The sequence below is a fragment of the Amblyomma maculatum genome, chromosome 1 (assembly GCF_055883805.1).
Source record: "Amblyomma maculatum isolate TAMU_Amacu chromosome 1, ASM5588380v1, whole genome shotgun sequence".
NCBI lineage: Eukaryota > Metazoa > Arthropoda > Arachnida > Ixodida > Ixodidae > Amblyomma > Amblyomma maculatum.
Window position 1 is genome coordinate 461928716 of NC_139344.1, and position 16422 is coordinate 461945137.

A 16422-nucleotide genomic window follows, 5' to 3' on the forward strand; every position below is an offset into this window, starting at 1 on the left:
GTATGTTTTGAGGCGGCTCACGTGCACAGTTTCGCGGCCGCGATGACGCATGTCCGAAAAGGGAGTGAGTGGCTCCATGATATAATTCACAGGGGAGGTTTGGCAGACGATGCGGTAGGGGCCGTGGTACTCGGAAATATTGATGACACTCCCGGTGGGGTGCCAGCAACCCAGAGCTAAACAAGGGATCCTGCAGGAAAAACGTGTGGCGTCTTATCTTTGTCATGATGATGCTTTTGGCGGCCTTGAGATTCCGATGTAAAACTCCGGGCCGACTGGCGTCATTCCTCCGCATGTTTGGCAACGACTGAAAGGGGAGTCCACACTAAGGAGTAGGGACTGTATGGTAAAATAGTGTCCATCGTTAACGGGGCCTCACACCCATAAAGCAGGAAGAAAGGGCTAAATCTAGTGGTTGACTGCGTGGCGGTATTATATGCGTAATTCACGAAAGAAAGAACAGCGACACAGTCGGTCTGATCAGCGGCAAAGTATATTGTGAGCATATTTCTGACAGTACGATTGAAGCGCTCATTCAGCTCGTTAGTTTAGGGTGGTAGGCTGTGGTGGTCCGATGTATGATGCGACATTCGGCCAGTAGAACTTCACCAACGTTGGAAAGGAAGAAACGGCCTCGGTCACTCAGCAGCTCTCGCGGCGTGCCGTGGCGAAGAACAAAATGATGTAGCGAGAACAGGGCAACTTCACGGGCAGTAGCGGCGGGTAAGGCGGCGGTCTCGGCATGCCGGGTGAGGCATGCTGAGAGCGCCGATCTTCAGTTTAGGACTATTGTAAGTGAGAAGGGATCCTGGCAATACCAAGTTAGCCAATTCCTTCTTGCCAAGCTTAAAGGCCTTTCCTTTAACGATCCGTTCTTGGTAAAAAAAGTTAGCTGATGCTGCCGAGTTTCTGCAAAATAGCGATCAGATAGGTTCTGCCTTCTCCATGGATATTCAGGATTTGTTTTATTCTGTCCCACATGCTGACTTGTTGGCCTCTGTTAGAGAGGTTGTATCGAAAGCTCGGGGCGGTGGCATTCCAGAACATAGGCGGCATTTCTACAGATAATTTTTTAAAGCTTTTAGAGTATTAACTGCATGTTACCTTTATCTTTCATGACAACCAGTTTTATCTGCAGCGCAAAGGCATTTGCACAGGTTCATGTGTTGCACCCATTTTATGCGACATCTTTTTATCTTATATTGACCATTCATTGCAACTAACCCTAAGTGACGACCCGGTTTTAAAATGTTTTAGATATGTTGACGATTTTTTTAATCCTTTTAAAGTCTGGGACCTTTACATCCTTTGACCAGGTTGTTTCACAGATTTTAACTACTTTTAATCAATTGGGAAGAGGGTTGGTTTTTACACATCAACTCCCATATAATCATGACATACGTTTTTTGGACCTCAAACTTACGATCTGGGGCAACCACGTTTGCCATATGTATTGCTCCCGTGCTGACAAGGAGCTACTGAGATACGAGTACTCACACTCCAAGGTTTTAAAAAGAGCCATTGCGCCTCTCGGTTCGGAGTCGGCGCTTCACAAGTCGTGCCCTCATATTATGCAGGAAAGTCTCGACTATCAGGTTTCCCGCCTCTTGGCGGTAGGCTTCCTTGGTCCGGTCATATCTGCTGTCGCTGAAACCCTCCTGCAGAAACAAAAAGGCGCCCAAAAAAGACCTGACTACTCGGCTGCAAATCCGGTCGTGGTCCACTATGTGCACCAGGTGTCTCATAACCTGAAGAAAGTGGCCGGTAGACACCATGTACCTTTGGTGTTCTCAGCCCCCAACAAGCTATCAAAGCTTTGCTGCCGCATTTCTGGCGTTTGTGAAAGGGGTTGCAAAAAAAGGCATGGCACCTCCTATGTTAAGTGCGCCACAGGAGTGGTATACAGCTTGCCCCTTTCTTGTGGCTCTTCCTATGTAGGCCAAACTGGCCGTTGCGTTAATGACCGGCTACGGGAGCATGCAAAAAATGTAGAAATAATGATCAAAATTCAAACCTTGTAAGGCACATTTCTTCCTCCATTAGCAGGTGTAGGGCAAGATTTGAGATGACAAAGATTCTAGGCAGGAGTGCCAATGTGAAAGCCCGGCTTGTCTTAGAGGCCTTCCATGTCAAAATACTACCTGATCGCTGCGTAAGTGACGCTTCGTTGCAGATCCATGATGCTGAAGTTTCATATCTTGATTCGTTTGTGTAAAATTGCGGTGTTTGTGATGTTTGTGCCTGCTCTACCTTTACGCATGCTCTTCTTTTCTGTATATATGCTGTTGTTGCTTCTCCCCATTAAACAGTTGGTAGTTGCGCTCGTGAACTGTTGTGTTTCTTCCTGTGTCCTGGCTAAGTTGTTGCGCATTTCTCTTATATACTATGTAGAACCAACTAGCCCGACAACACCCTCTTCAGTTCAGTTCATTCGTTCAGTCGTGGCCGACTCTTCGTGACCTTATGGACCTTATCACGCCACGCTTTCCGCTCTCTATCTTTCTTTCTAACTTCACATAATTTCATCTGCAGCGCCTCGAGGATACCTGCTAACCATCGCGTTCGCTGCCTACCCCTTTTTCGGTGACCCTCAACCTTTCCCAACATGAACTATTTCTCCAGCGACTCCTCTCGGCTCATCAGATGACCAAAGTAGCTGAGCTTTAACTTTAGAATTTGACCCTCCAATGAGAAGTCATGGTTTATGATCGACAATACTGACTGATTTGATCTTCTGGCCGTCCAAGGAACTCTCAAGAGTATCTGCCAGCACCACAATTCAAACGCGTCAATTCTTCGACGGTCAGCCGTCTTCGAAGCCCAACTCTCGCATCCATACATCACAACTGGAAAGACCATAGCACGAGTTATACGGATCTTGGTTGGCATTGTAATGTCTCTGCTCTTTACTAGGCGGTCACGGCTAGCCATGGCTCTCTTTCCCAAAAGCAGGCGTATCCTAATTTCATGGCTGCAATCTCCTTGCGGGGTAATCTTGGAGCCCAAGAAGAGAAAACCTGTCACAGCTTACACTTCTTGTCCCTTGATGATCAAGGACTTGATAGGGCACGACGCCATGATCTTTGTCTTTTTAATGTTCAGTTTAGGCCCAAACTTCTCACTCTCTTCTTGTACGCGCATCAGAAGTCTCTTGAGTTCCACTTCACTTTCTGCCATTAAAGTGGTATCATCCGCATATCTAAGGTTGTTTGTACGTTTCCCAGCAATCTTCACTCCAGCTGAAGACTCATCCAGACCGACCTTCCTCATGATGCATTCAGCATATAGGTTAAATAGGCAGGGCGACAGTATGCAGCTTTGTCTCACTCCTTTCTCAATCGGAAACCAATCAGTAAGACCATGTCCAGTTCTGACTGTGGCCTCTTGCCTTTCATACAGGTTCCTGTGGAGGCAGGTCACGTGAATTGGAACTCCCAACTCTTGGAGAGCTTGCCACAATCTGCTGTGATCTATGCAGTCAAACGCTTTCGCATAATCAATAAAGCAGAAGTACATGGGTTTCTGGAACTCTCTTGCTTTTTCCATGATCCAGCGAAGGTTGGCAATCTGATCTCTAGTTCCTCTGTCCATGCGAAACCCAGCTTGCACGTCCGGAAGCTCCCGATCCACGTACTGCTGGAGTCTACCTTGAAGGATTTTCAACATCACCTTGCTAGCATGCGAGATAAGCGCGATCGTGCGGTAGTTGAAACAATCTTTGGCACTGCTTTTCTTTAGAATGGGGATGTAAACTGACCTCCTCCAATCCTGTGGCCGCTGCGCAGGGTTGTCCAAAGTTTCTGACATATTGATTGTGACTGGTCATAGGGTTTTCCTGGCAGGAAATACTGGAGTGGGTGGCCATTACCTTTTCCAGTGAACCACATTTTGTCAGAACTCTCTGCCGTGACCTGTCTATCTAGGTGGCCCTACACAGCAGAGCTCACGACTTGAACGAGTTTCGGAAGAATCTCCGCCACGACTGATCAATGAAGGGGCCAGCGAACCACAGTAGTAGCAAATTGGACGGTTGTCCGAAGTACGCCAAGGGTTGTAATAGCGCGGAGTGAGAAGATGAAGCAGAGCCGCTTGAGGAAGCGGTGCAGGGCGCAGGACAGGCTGCATGGGTGGTAACGGCTCAAGCGGAGGCCGCGCAGTCATTGAGGCCGCGTAGCTCAAAGGGGCTGAAACAGAAGGTTGATTATAGTGGACTGGTGCTCCGACATATGTCAAAGGAGCAACAGAAGGAGCTTCAGCAAGCGTGGGAAGTGCTTCTGCGACTTGTTCGCGGTTGGTTTGCTGAAACTTTGGCACTAAACGAGAGGGAGCGTCAGGACGTTGGCGTACTAGGAATAGTTGACAGGCAACTTTTCGAATGAACGGCTTTATTCGTGGCAGCAAGGACGACTGGTCTGCTTCAGGTATTAAAGCTGCAAGAGGCTCCGGGTGTGAGAGCGAAGGACGAGTGATGTTACGGCGCACGCGTAATTCATCAGAGTTGTGGCATGTGTTGATAACGTCGACGACGGTTGCTGGACTTCTGGCCAGAAGCATCTGGAACGCGTCATCGTCAAGTGATTGCATTAAGTAATCAATATTGGTGCGCTCTGACATTGAAGCGTCCGCGCGCTTGCACAGGTCTACGACATCTTCAATATAACTTGTAAAATTCTCGCCAGGTAGCTGTGCATGGCCGCGCAGGCGTTGCTTAGCGCGCAGCTTGCGCACTGCAGGCCGGCCGAAGATATCGGCGAATCTAGTCTTGAAAGCACACCACGATGTAATATCGGCCTCGTGGTTGCGGAGCCATAGGTTTGCAACGTCCGTTAGGTAGAATATAACGTTATTGAATTTTTGGCTATCCTCCCAGTGGTTGTGAGTACTGATCCGCTCATATGAGGCCAGCCAGTCTTCCACGTTGTGGTCGCCGGTTCCGCTGAAGATAGGAGGATCCCGCTAGCGCAAAGCTCCAACGCAGAACACGGGAGACGAGGGGACGGTTGGACTAGGGGTGGTAGCGTCGGTCATTGCTGGTGTCGGGAGTGTGCGGCTGCGGAGCTCCAGGCGGCAGGAAATCCTCACCTCCACCAAGTGAAAAGGGGGGTATTACTGTGTTTTAACAGGGATAATAGCCCTCTCTACTCTGCAAGGCGAACCGTACAACAACACAGCCAGTCTAGGCAAACACAACCGAGCCCGAGCAGCGCAGCAGCACTTCGTCTTCTCATCCTCGTCTTCGTGATATCATCGCATAGTTCACTACAATATATATATATATATATATATATATATATATATATATATATATATATATATATATATATATATATATATATATATATATATATATATATATATATATATATATATATATATATATATATATATATATATATATATATATATATAGGGAGGGAGTTGAAGCTCGAATGGGTTCAGTATGGCACAAACCTATATGAGGTGACACAAGGTGGAAAAAACTACACTTTAATCCGACGTTTCGCCGGGGAATTCTCCTTGACAAAGGCCGGACACCGGCCGAATCGTCGGATTAAAGTGTTTTTTCCACCGTGTGTCACCTCCGATAAGTTTATATACATATACATATATATATATATATATATATATATATATATATATATATATATATATATATATGAAATCTTGGCCACGGTCAATTGTAGGGAAAAACGAAGGTCTACGTGTTAAAGAATTTATTGACGGTTATGTTGTGGAACAGTCTTAGTATATATAACTATAGAGTGAAAAACGAAGACCAACATGTGACATAATATAATCCACATTTTGACGAAGGCTGTTCCACAACCCAAATGTCGATAAATTCTTTCACGTTGGTCTTCGTGTTTCACTATATAAGGATATATATATATATATATATATATATATATATGCTTATACAGTGAAAAATGAAGGCCTACGTGTGAAACAATTTATTGACGTTTCTGCTGTGGAACAGCCTTCGTCAGAATGTCGGCACTGAAATGGAAGTTACAGTATTTGTACAAAGATATTAGAAAAGATTTGTACAAACCGCACTGAAAAGTATAGACGCATCGGGCACGCGACAACAAGGCGATATGTGGGTCACTGTAGGAGGTTATAGCGTTTTGGAGTATTGTCTATTATAAATGCGGCGGCAGCAAATAGATATACATACCTAGAAACATACATGTGCGAGATATTCAGTAGGCTTAGCATCAGTTCAAAGATAATCATGTACAATTGCTAGACAGCAAAATTAAAGAAGAGAGAAATTACACAATAAAGAAAAGGCGGCTCAATGAACAGCATAAAGATTAGCATGCAATATCATCACTACATCCTAAAAGAGAACGATGTGCTCCATCCAAGCGCAAAAAGAAAAAGAAAGACACGCAAGCGCTGAAAGATATGCGAAGACAATGAACGAGATGCGGCACTAACACAACATTGACATGGGAACATATTTGGGCTTTCAAGGTGCAGGGATCGAACTTAATTTTCCTGTGCTTTCATTTAAACCTGACGACACGGCTTTGAATTTATAGATAAGAAACGACTCTCTAATTTCGCGCTCATGATTGCTTTTAAACCGGATTCGAGAATAGTGGCTGAAATCTGGTCAAATGAATGACCGGGTAGTTGAACATGCTTTGATAGAGGCAGGTGTGGAAGTGATTGAACATGGGCTCTGTGATTATTAAAGCGCAATCTAAACGGGGTTTCAGTTTGTCCTATACATTGTTGATTACATGCGGTGCATTTCAGTAGGTAAATAACGTTTGAAGTATCGCAGATGAAGTCGCCGTGAATGTTAAAACGAAACTTTGACCCAGTGCTATGGACGCTATGGATGTGGTCATGTGGGGATGTACTTTACACCTGTTCTTATTACACGGATGGCAGCCTATGGGTTCCGGAGAATCTGTTTTCGATGATGTTAGTATATCTCGTAGGTTTCTCGATCATCTGTAAACTGCCCTGGGTGGCTTTAGAAATATGTTCCTAAGACGATCACTTTGCATGAGAATGTTGTGATGCTTTTTAAAGATTGCCGTAACGTTCGGAGCACAAGCAGAATGAGTCAGGACAAGGTTAGTATGCAAGAGGAGAGTCTTTCTGTGGCAAGTAGAATTCTACGGTCTTGCATGTCAGCGCGCTTAATTTCGTCATCTATGAGCTGCAGGGGGTATTTTTGTTTAATGAGCGAGGTACGAAGCGTGGCACAGTTATGTTTGAAATCAGATTGTTTTGAGCAAATTCGTTTGAAACGAACTGTTTGACTGTAGGGGATACTGGTTTTCACGTGCTTGACATGGCTACTATTGAAGTGCAGATATTGTTGACGGTCAGTTGGTTTTCGGTACACTGTTGTAGTTATGCTGCCTTCCTGAAGCGAAATTGTGACGTCAAGAAAATTGATTGTATATCTAGAGTACGTGTGGGAAAATGATATAAAAGGGTGCAAGCTGTTGAAATCGGCTATGTGTGATATGAGCTCGGCTTCGCCATGGCGCCAGATAAGAAATATATCATCAATATAACGTTTGTAGTAAAAAGGTACTAAGGATCGGCTTTACAAAAATTTGTTTTCCAGCATGGCCATAGATATGTTTGCTTAATTAGGTCCTATTCTTGTAACTATTGAGGTACCACTGATCTGGACATAATGCTTTCCTTCAAATTCGAAATTATTAAGCTTTAATATGAGTTTGAGTAGGCTGGGCAATGTGTTACTGTCGATTATCTTTTCAATGCAAGCTTCATTGTAGGCAGTCACAACGGCGCGTATACCATCTGCATGCGGGATGTTTGTGTAAAGTGGAAAACAAATTTTTGTAAATCCGATCCTTAGTACCTTTTTACTACAAACGTTATATTGATGATATATTTCTTATCTGGCCCCATGGCGAAGCCGAGCTCCTATCACACATAGCCGATTTCAACAGCTTGCACCCTTCTATATTATTTTCCCACACGTACTCTAGATATACAATCAATTTTCTTGACGTCGCAATTTCGCTTCAGGAAGGCAGCTTAACTACAACAGTGTACCGAAAACCGACTGACCGTCAGCAATATCTCCACTTCGATAGTAGCCATGTCAAGCACATGAAAACCAGTATCCCCTAAAGTCAAGCAGTTCGTTTCAAACGAATTTGCTCAAAGCAATCTGATTTCCAAAATAACTGTGCCACGCTTCGCACCTCGCTCATTAAACAAAAATACCCCCTGCAGCTCATAGATGACGCCATTAAGCGCGCTGATACACAAGACCGTAGAATTCTACTTGCCAAAGACAAACCGAAAACTCCCCTCTTGCATACTAACCTTGTCCTGACTCATTCTGCTTCTGCTCCGAACGTTTCGGCAATCCTTAAAAAGCATCACAACATTCTCATGCAAAGTGATCGTCTTAGGAACATATTCGTAGAGCCACCCAGGGCAGTTTACAGAAGATCGAGAAACCTACGAGATATACTAACATAATCGAAAACAGATTCTCCGGAACCCATAGGCTGCCATCCTTGTAATAAGAACAGGTGTAAAGTGTGTCCCCACATGACCACATCACAGAGCGTCCATAGCACTGGGACATTCACGGCGACTTCACTTGCGATACTTCAAACGTTATTTACCTACTGAAATGCACCGCATGTAATCAACAATATGTAGGACAAACTGAAACCCCGTTTAGATTGCGCTTTAATAATCACAGAGCCCATGTTCAATCACTTCCACACATGCCTCTATCAAAGCATGTTCAACTACCATTCATTTGACCAGATTTCAGCCACTATTCTCGAATCCGGTTTTAAACGCAATCATGAGCGCGAAATTAGAGTCGTTTCTTATCTATAAATTCAAAGCAGTGTCGTCAGGTTTAAATGAAAGCACAGGAAAATTAAGTTCGATCCCTGCACCTTGAACGCCCGAATATGTTCCCATGTCAATGTTGTGTTAGTGCCGCATCTCGTTCATTGTCTTCGCATATCTACAGCGCTTGCGTGTCTTTATTTTTCTTTTTGTTCTTGGGTGGAGCATATCGTTCTCTTTTAGGATGTAGTGATGATATTGCGTGCTAATCGTTATGCTGTTCATTGAGCCGCGTTTTCTTTATTGTGTAATATCTCGCTTCTTTAATTTTGCTCTCTAGCAATTGTACATGGTTATCTTTGAGCTGATGCTATGCCTACTGAATATCTCGCACATGTATGTTTCTAGGTATGTATATTTATCTGCTGCCGCGCATTTATGATAGACAATGCTCCAAAACGCTATCACCTCTTACAGTGACCCACATAGCGCCCTGTTTTCGCATGCCCGATGCGTCTATACTTTTCCGTGCGGTTCGTAAAAATCTTTTGTAATATCTTTGTACAAATACTGCAACTTCCATTTCAGTGACGACATTCTGACGAAGGCTGTTCCACAGCCGAAACGTCAATGAATTGTTTCACGCGTTGGTCTTCATTTTTCACTACTATTGACCGTGGCCAAGATTTCATTTTGGTGTATTATATATATATATATATATATATATATATATATATATATATATATATATATATATATATATATATTAAAAGTTATTTTCTTTTTTTTTTGATGAAAGACAGCCACCTGATATAAGGAAAAAGATAGGTAGTATGGTATTGCAAAAAAAAAAAAAAGAATCATAAGACAGGGTCTGTTAAAAGTTGAAAACTTACAAAGAAGGGCGAAAGCGTTGAGTAGATAGCCGGGTAAAGCACACGCAGCGATAGCGATATCAGGACAAGAATTGGTTGCGAATATTTTTTTCATATATACAACATTTACATTTCGCAGGTTGAACTGGAACGCTGGGTTCACGCTTATGCTGAAGACATGAGCGATCTTTCGACCAACTACTAGGACGTTGTTTTTTTCGCCTACCTGCTGTGCTCAGCCAACTGTGGGAAGAAAGTCCTTGAAGAATCCAAGCGGGTGCTTGTCAAAGTGCGTGTCATTTCATGTCCACATATACACAATGCTTCTCTGTCTTCGTAAATGTATTTAATATCTGTCATTCTACCCAACCACGACGATGGCGATGAGTCATGTAGATGTGCAGGGGTGCATAAACAGCCAAACATGACATATCATGCTAAGCTGTAATTGTGAACTGAGATCTAACTTAAATTGTTATAGTGAATACAAGATGCGAGTAGTTCCTTCTGCACAAGAGCAAAAAATACATGGCTTTTTAAAGAGAAGGCCTCACCATTCGACCTCATCTTAAATAAATTAAGCAAACATGTTTAAACACTTAAACACCGTGCAAAAATGAACTAAAAATTTAAATATTGAAGTTTGACTGTCTCTACGCTTACAACAGGGTGCGAACAGTTTGTTATATCAGGGGAGTAAAATTGAACACATTGAAGTACACCTCCAGTGGAAGAGGTTTCTGGTGTTTGAATGGACAGGAACAAAGCCTTCACATAATCAGGATGGTCAGGCACTTTTGCAAGCTTATTATCACGTACTCTGAGTTTTGCTCCCATTTTAACGCGATATCGATAAAGTCCCGGTTCGCAGAAAATTCGACGTCGTATTTTTGAGGCCGCCGCCCGCATTGCAAGCGAAAAATCGCGAGCATGGCATTGGCAGACTGTAGCAGGCAGCTGACATGGCCGCGCACTGAACAGAGGATTTTCCTGACGTTAGAGTTGGCCGACGCTGCCACCTCGGGCCTGCAGGCCTCTTGCATTCACGTTACCCCTAGGCTGAGCAGACAAGTTAACACGGCTTGATTAGATTGGGAATATATGTGTGTGGTGGTAGCCAACGCTATCGCGTCATAGAACTAAAGGAGGATCCAAAAGTCGCCCATAATTCTTTATTGTCACTCATTGATTGTTTCCTTCGGAGAGCATTGAGCGATTAACTTGACATCTAAGCGCAGTCTCAGCACAAGGTTAAAGATGCGTCACAGCCTCAAAAGTAGAAATATACTATTTGTCAAAACGTCAGGTGTACAATCCGTACTTTCAGGCTCTTGTAACATACACTGAAGGTCCTAACTGTTCAGTCGTGGAGGCCGAGAGCTGCTTTCGAGAGCTTTGGAGCGCTTCTATGCGTAACAAGCCACACATTGGGACACATAACTAAACCGATTAGCCTCTATACTTCTGACCAAAGCTGTATATAAGATGTTGTATTATTCTTTGGCGGTGGACGAGCCTAGTCTTCTCTCTTTTTCAATAAGTATTGCGACCGTAAAAAGCGAATTAGTGCACTCAGGGTATCGATAACAGAATCATCTTTTCTACATATGATAAAGGCATATGGGCATTTTTCTTTGTCTTTTTCACCTTTTAATTACATATGTTTTTCTGTCCTAAGCAGCTAAGAAAATTGCAAATTGACGCTAAGATGAGCTCCCTGATACAAATTCAGAAAACTAGCGGCGTACTCTCATCATCGATCCAAGCAGCAAGATCAAGCGGGCGCGTCTGTGCATTAAGGATGTGAATGAAAATCACGTCAAAAATTACGCTACTTGCTCTCAAAACATGCCCTGAATTCCAAAATGCCAGTTTATTTGCTAAATGCCTAGAGCTGTTTGGTACCACCGTTAGTGCACAATGGTAAAAAGAGCTGCGCATAATAATATCAGATGAAGCCTTACAAAAGTAAGCACAAAGCACTACAACTGTGTCAGCTCGACAATATTAAGTTGGGCTGAGCAATCTTCTGACCTCGGTGACCGGTAGTTTCATAACGTGGTACCATATGAGGCACGAAATAGGGGAATAGAAATCCAGAGAGCAGAAACTATCGTGCAAGAGAACAAGAAACAGCAAACAGCGCTGCCGAATGGAGGCTTTAAAAACTATCACGTCATATCCTTAATGACCAAGAATAATTGTCGCCATACTTTAAAGCTTTAAACACTACACACTCAGAAAAAGTTCTGGATAGAAAACTGGGATCAATTTTGTTCTCTGGGTGTAGGGCTTTGTTGCTTTCTTTTCTTTTGGTTTGTTCTTGTTTCCTTATCACGATACAAAATTTACTGTGTGAAACATGGGCCGGGTTTGAACATGTTTTTTCCTGTCTCTGTGAAATGCGCGTCTCCGCTTCCCACACTGTATGTATCTGCAGCTGTTTGCGACGGTTTCCCGAGAGTGCACGGAGTTGCTTACTTTCAATTTAAAATGTTTTATGCACTCTAAAAAACAGATGACATCTTATAACAGGTGGAAACGCTTGCATGGGAAACGTAGTGCACAATGAAGTGGCGAAATGCAGTCGGCATCCCAAATGCACTCGCTGCAACTCTATCCTGCACTAGCTGCAGCTGTGCTTCCTCGCCAACTTTTCTGCCCTATTAAGCCACCCCGCGGACCTTGCGTACTCATTACGTGCGGTCCGTTATAGTTAACTATCATTGATTGTGCTGCAGCGCGCATAATGTTTCTTGCCTGCATCTTCTTTGTTTCGTGTCATTAACATTGCCTTTTTCCTCCCACTGAGTCTTCGCGCCTGTTATTCTTGCTGGAGAGAAAAGTGTAATCCGAGGGTGGTTGCCAAATGGAATGCACTACATTTTATTCTAATTATTTCCTTCTCGTGGACAGAATTTACGGTCACTAGTTTCTTTGAGTAGACGTATACTCTTGTAATGTTCAATCCATTGTCTTCTATTTCCTTCCGGCACTGTTTCATACTACATTTACACATACTGCACTGCTTTTCTTGTCTGCGTAATGAACATGCCTTGCTGTTTTTGTCAGTGTTACTTTGCAGTGCAATGTCATACCTCATCATAGGTTACTGAGCTATTCTCCATTAAAAACCACACACATTTTTTTTTTCAAATTAATATCCGAGAATATATCCCGGAAACGCGTGGTGAACACTAACCGAAACATTATATATGCTTTGTGGACCGCGTTATTTTTCGAATTTTGTTACTTTCAACCGAAGCGCAAAAACGCTATGATACGTGCCGAAATTTTCATAATTTAGGTACTTCTTTTTTATGCCTCGTCCGCAAATTCTGCTCGACTACTGACGTTCTGAACTGGTCAAATGTTAAATTAAGGCCGCTATACAGCGGCTCTTCATATTCTGCGCATTTCTCTTTCGCCTAAACCACTGTATGTATATGCTATGTTGAAAGTTAGCATCTACGACGTCCTTCCAGATCTCTTGTTTGATTGAAGTCCGTCCTTATTCTACGTTGTTTTGTTTATAATATTGATTGTGTCCGTATAACCTTGTACATATTGTAGTCCAGCTGACCAGAATAGTTTTTCAAGTCCTTGGTGCTCCCATCGCTAGGGATTCAGAGAATGTAAACGTTCTTCACAGCTTTCGGTACCCTTGATGCTGTGGAAAATGCTTTTGCGAGATTACCACTTTATCTAGGGTGATGCCCAGCCTCTTCGACAAGTGTCTGTTAGCCGATACTTGCCAGCGGCTTTCATCCTTTGCCTGGCTTCCAAAGCTTAAACTTATGTTAGCGACGGGATGTCCAATCACTTCTCCTTTATCATCGCTATCGTGATCACTTCTGCGGTTGTACGAATCAGTGCGGGACAGGTTTGCTATCTGCACAATATTATCCCAATTGGTAATGATATTGTCGTTATGCCACATGGAAGGTTCCTATGCTCAGTGTCCTTCTGTCCTGCATACGTTCATTCGAGCATGTTCTACGCTCAATCTTCGTAACCTAAGCTGCCTTGCCGTGATTTTAGAAGACTAGCAGGTCAATCCTTTCTATAAACTTAGAGGCTTTCATTCTTTACAATATCTTATTCACATATGCTTCTATGAAAGCTTAGCGGTACTCTGTCTAGCAACCTAATCATCGTCTACTGTCGCAAACCTCTCTGTTCGAGGCTCCTCCTGTTCCTTTTATCTTCTCTTGAACAGTCAGTGTACTTACAGAAGAGCAGGAACAAATATTAGCGATGCTATACAGCGTAAAAAATATGCTTCATTAAAACCCCAAGATAAAGGCAAAGAAACTGCACATTACCTTAAGCGCAACCATATTTTAGTATTTTCATGTGGATTGCGGCTTCGCAGTTTTGAGGCCTTTTTTTTTTCCTCCCGCAGGGGGCACCTGTTAAAGCAGGTGTTTGTGTGTTTTGTGCAACACCACGGACCCCGAGCACATACGTTTAGCCGTGCGTGGCATCGTCATGTCTGGGGAAAAGGGGATCCTGGTGGTTGAGCCGATGCCGAGTGTTTGGACCCTTAAGGCCCCTCGGTGGAGGCAACACACCACTTTGGCCCACGCTTCCCATAGACGGCACCTTCGGGCTGACCCACCCGGGGGAAATCGGCAGTCGCCTTTTCCTATCCTCTCCTCCATCTTTCACTTTCCTATCTTCTTTCTCAGAACTTTCCTGTCTTCTCCTCCCTTCTCGCTTTTTCCTTTTTCCTGGCGGCGAGGATTAACCTTGTGTGGCTAACCACCCTGCGTTACGCCGTATTTGGTTATAGTCAGAGTGTACAGCTGACGTGGCCAGGACTCTTTGTACAAGCTCCTTTCCCGTCCCCTTGTTGGGCTCCATGGTGGGTGGCTGCCACTTTGGCCGAAAAATATCACATTTTATGGCTGCTTCTCTTTCTGGAACTGATCGCCCTCTCAAAAGAGGCCGGACCGATGTAACCCATGAATTTTTCCAAAAAAAACAAAGAAGTTTTTCCAAAGTACTATGTGATACATAGTGAAGAAGAGCAAAAATCATTGAGAATTATCTCCCCATTCATAGTCGAGAAATCACTGACAAGTGCACTAGGTACAGGTTACAAGGTGAAAAAACTGGCAAGTGGAGACCTACTGCTTGAATTGAAAGACTACATGCAATACTTGAAACTGTCCAACATTGAGTCTATCGGGGACATACCTGTCTCGATCACTGCTCATCGATCATTGAACACTGTCCGAGGTGTGATTTCAGAAAATGATTTCATACACTTGACAGAAAAAGAACTGTTAGAAGGACTTGCTGATCAGAACGTTGTAAATGTCTAGAAGATTAAGATAAGAAAAGAAAACAAAGAAATCCCAACAAAGCACATTATCCTTACATTTGCTTCCAGTGCTCTCCCTGACACCATTGAAGTAGGCTACCTGAAGATAAGCGTAAGACATTATATACCGAACCCTAGACGATGCTTTAACTGCCAGAAATTCGGCCACGGCTCACAGAGTGGTCGTGGTCGCCGAACTTGTGCGAAATGCGCTTCAAAAGAACACTCAACTGATGACTGCACCGAAACCACATTGCAGTGTGCTAACTGTGAAGGAGAACACCCTGCTTATTCAAGGTCTTGCCCCACGTGGAAAACTGAAAAAGAAGTAATCACTATCAAAACAAAAGAAAACTTGTCATATAAAGAAGCGCGACAAAAACTGGCCACTACTCCTGCTTTTCAGTTCACTGCAAAACCAAGTTATTCTGGTATGGCACAACGGTGCGGGGTGCCACACCAGCATTTAGCACCTGCCCAGGCCACACAGAGTGAGCCTCGGGCAGGGCTACCCGCGCCCCAGGTGGAAGTGGCTCATGCTGCTCCCCCACCTCCATCTCAAAAGAAGGCTATGCAGCCCTCCGGGTTGACAAGCCTGAAGGTCTCTCCTCATGAGGCGAGGCCTAACAAGAAAGAACACTTATCTGGGGCGCGCTCCTCCGCTGCCTCTGAAGAGGAGGCAATGGACACGAGCCCCGGTAGGGCTGTGCCTTCGACGTCAGACGGACGACGGCACAGCTTAGACCGTCAAAAAAAAGACAGGCTCCGAGTCGTTGGGCCAAAAAAAAACCTAAGCTAGTTTTTCACATTTTTCATAAAATAAGATGGCGTGTATAATACATTGGAATTGTAGAGGACTACTAAATAATTACAGCGACATAAAGGACATCCTGGCTACATTCTCCTCATTGGCTTTGTGTCTCCAGGAAACCAACTTAGGTCCTCAGAACAAAAATTTCCTTAAGAATTATAAAATCATCCGCCGGGACCGGGAGCTGTCCAGCAGACTCTCGGGTGGTGTAGCCATCGTCGTGAAAACTGGAGTCGCTGCTCAGGAGCTAACTCTTAATACATAAAACCATCAACACATAAAACCATCACAGTATGTTCAGTATACCTCCAACCACACATCAAGATAACACTAGATGATTTAGAAGACCTTTTACAACAGCTTCCCGAGCCATATCTTTTAGTTGGTGATTTTAATGCTCATTCGTGTCTTTGGGACAGCGAGCAAACAGATACTCGTGGTCAGCTTATAGAAGATTTTATTTTATGCCGCAACGTCTGTCTTCTAAACTCTGGCAATCCAACACACTACTCCCCAGCCACAGGAAAAGCGAGTTGTTTAGATCTGTCTTTTAGTTCACCTTCTATTTTTACCGATATTAAATGGGAAGT

At 43.8% G+C, this 16422-nt stretch overlaps 1 pseudogene; it reads left to right on the forward strand.

Moving 5' to 3' along the window:
* Positions 1–16422, forward strand: part of LOC146209795 (thiol S-methyltransferase TMT1B-like) — a 109482-nt pseudogene that overhangs the window by 28561 nt on the left and 64499 nt on the right.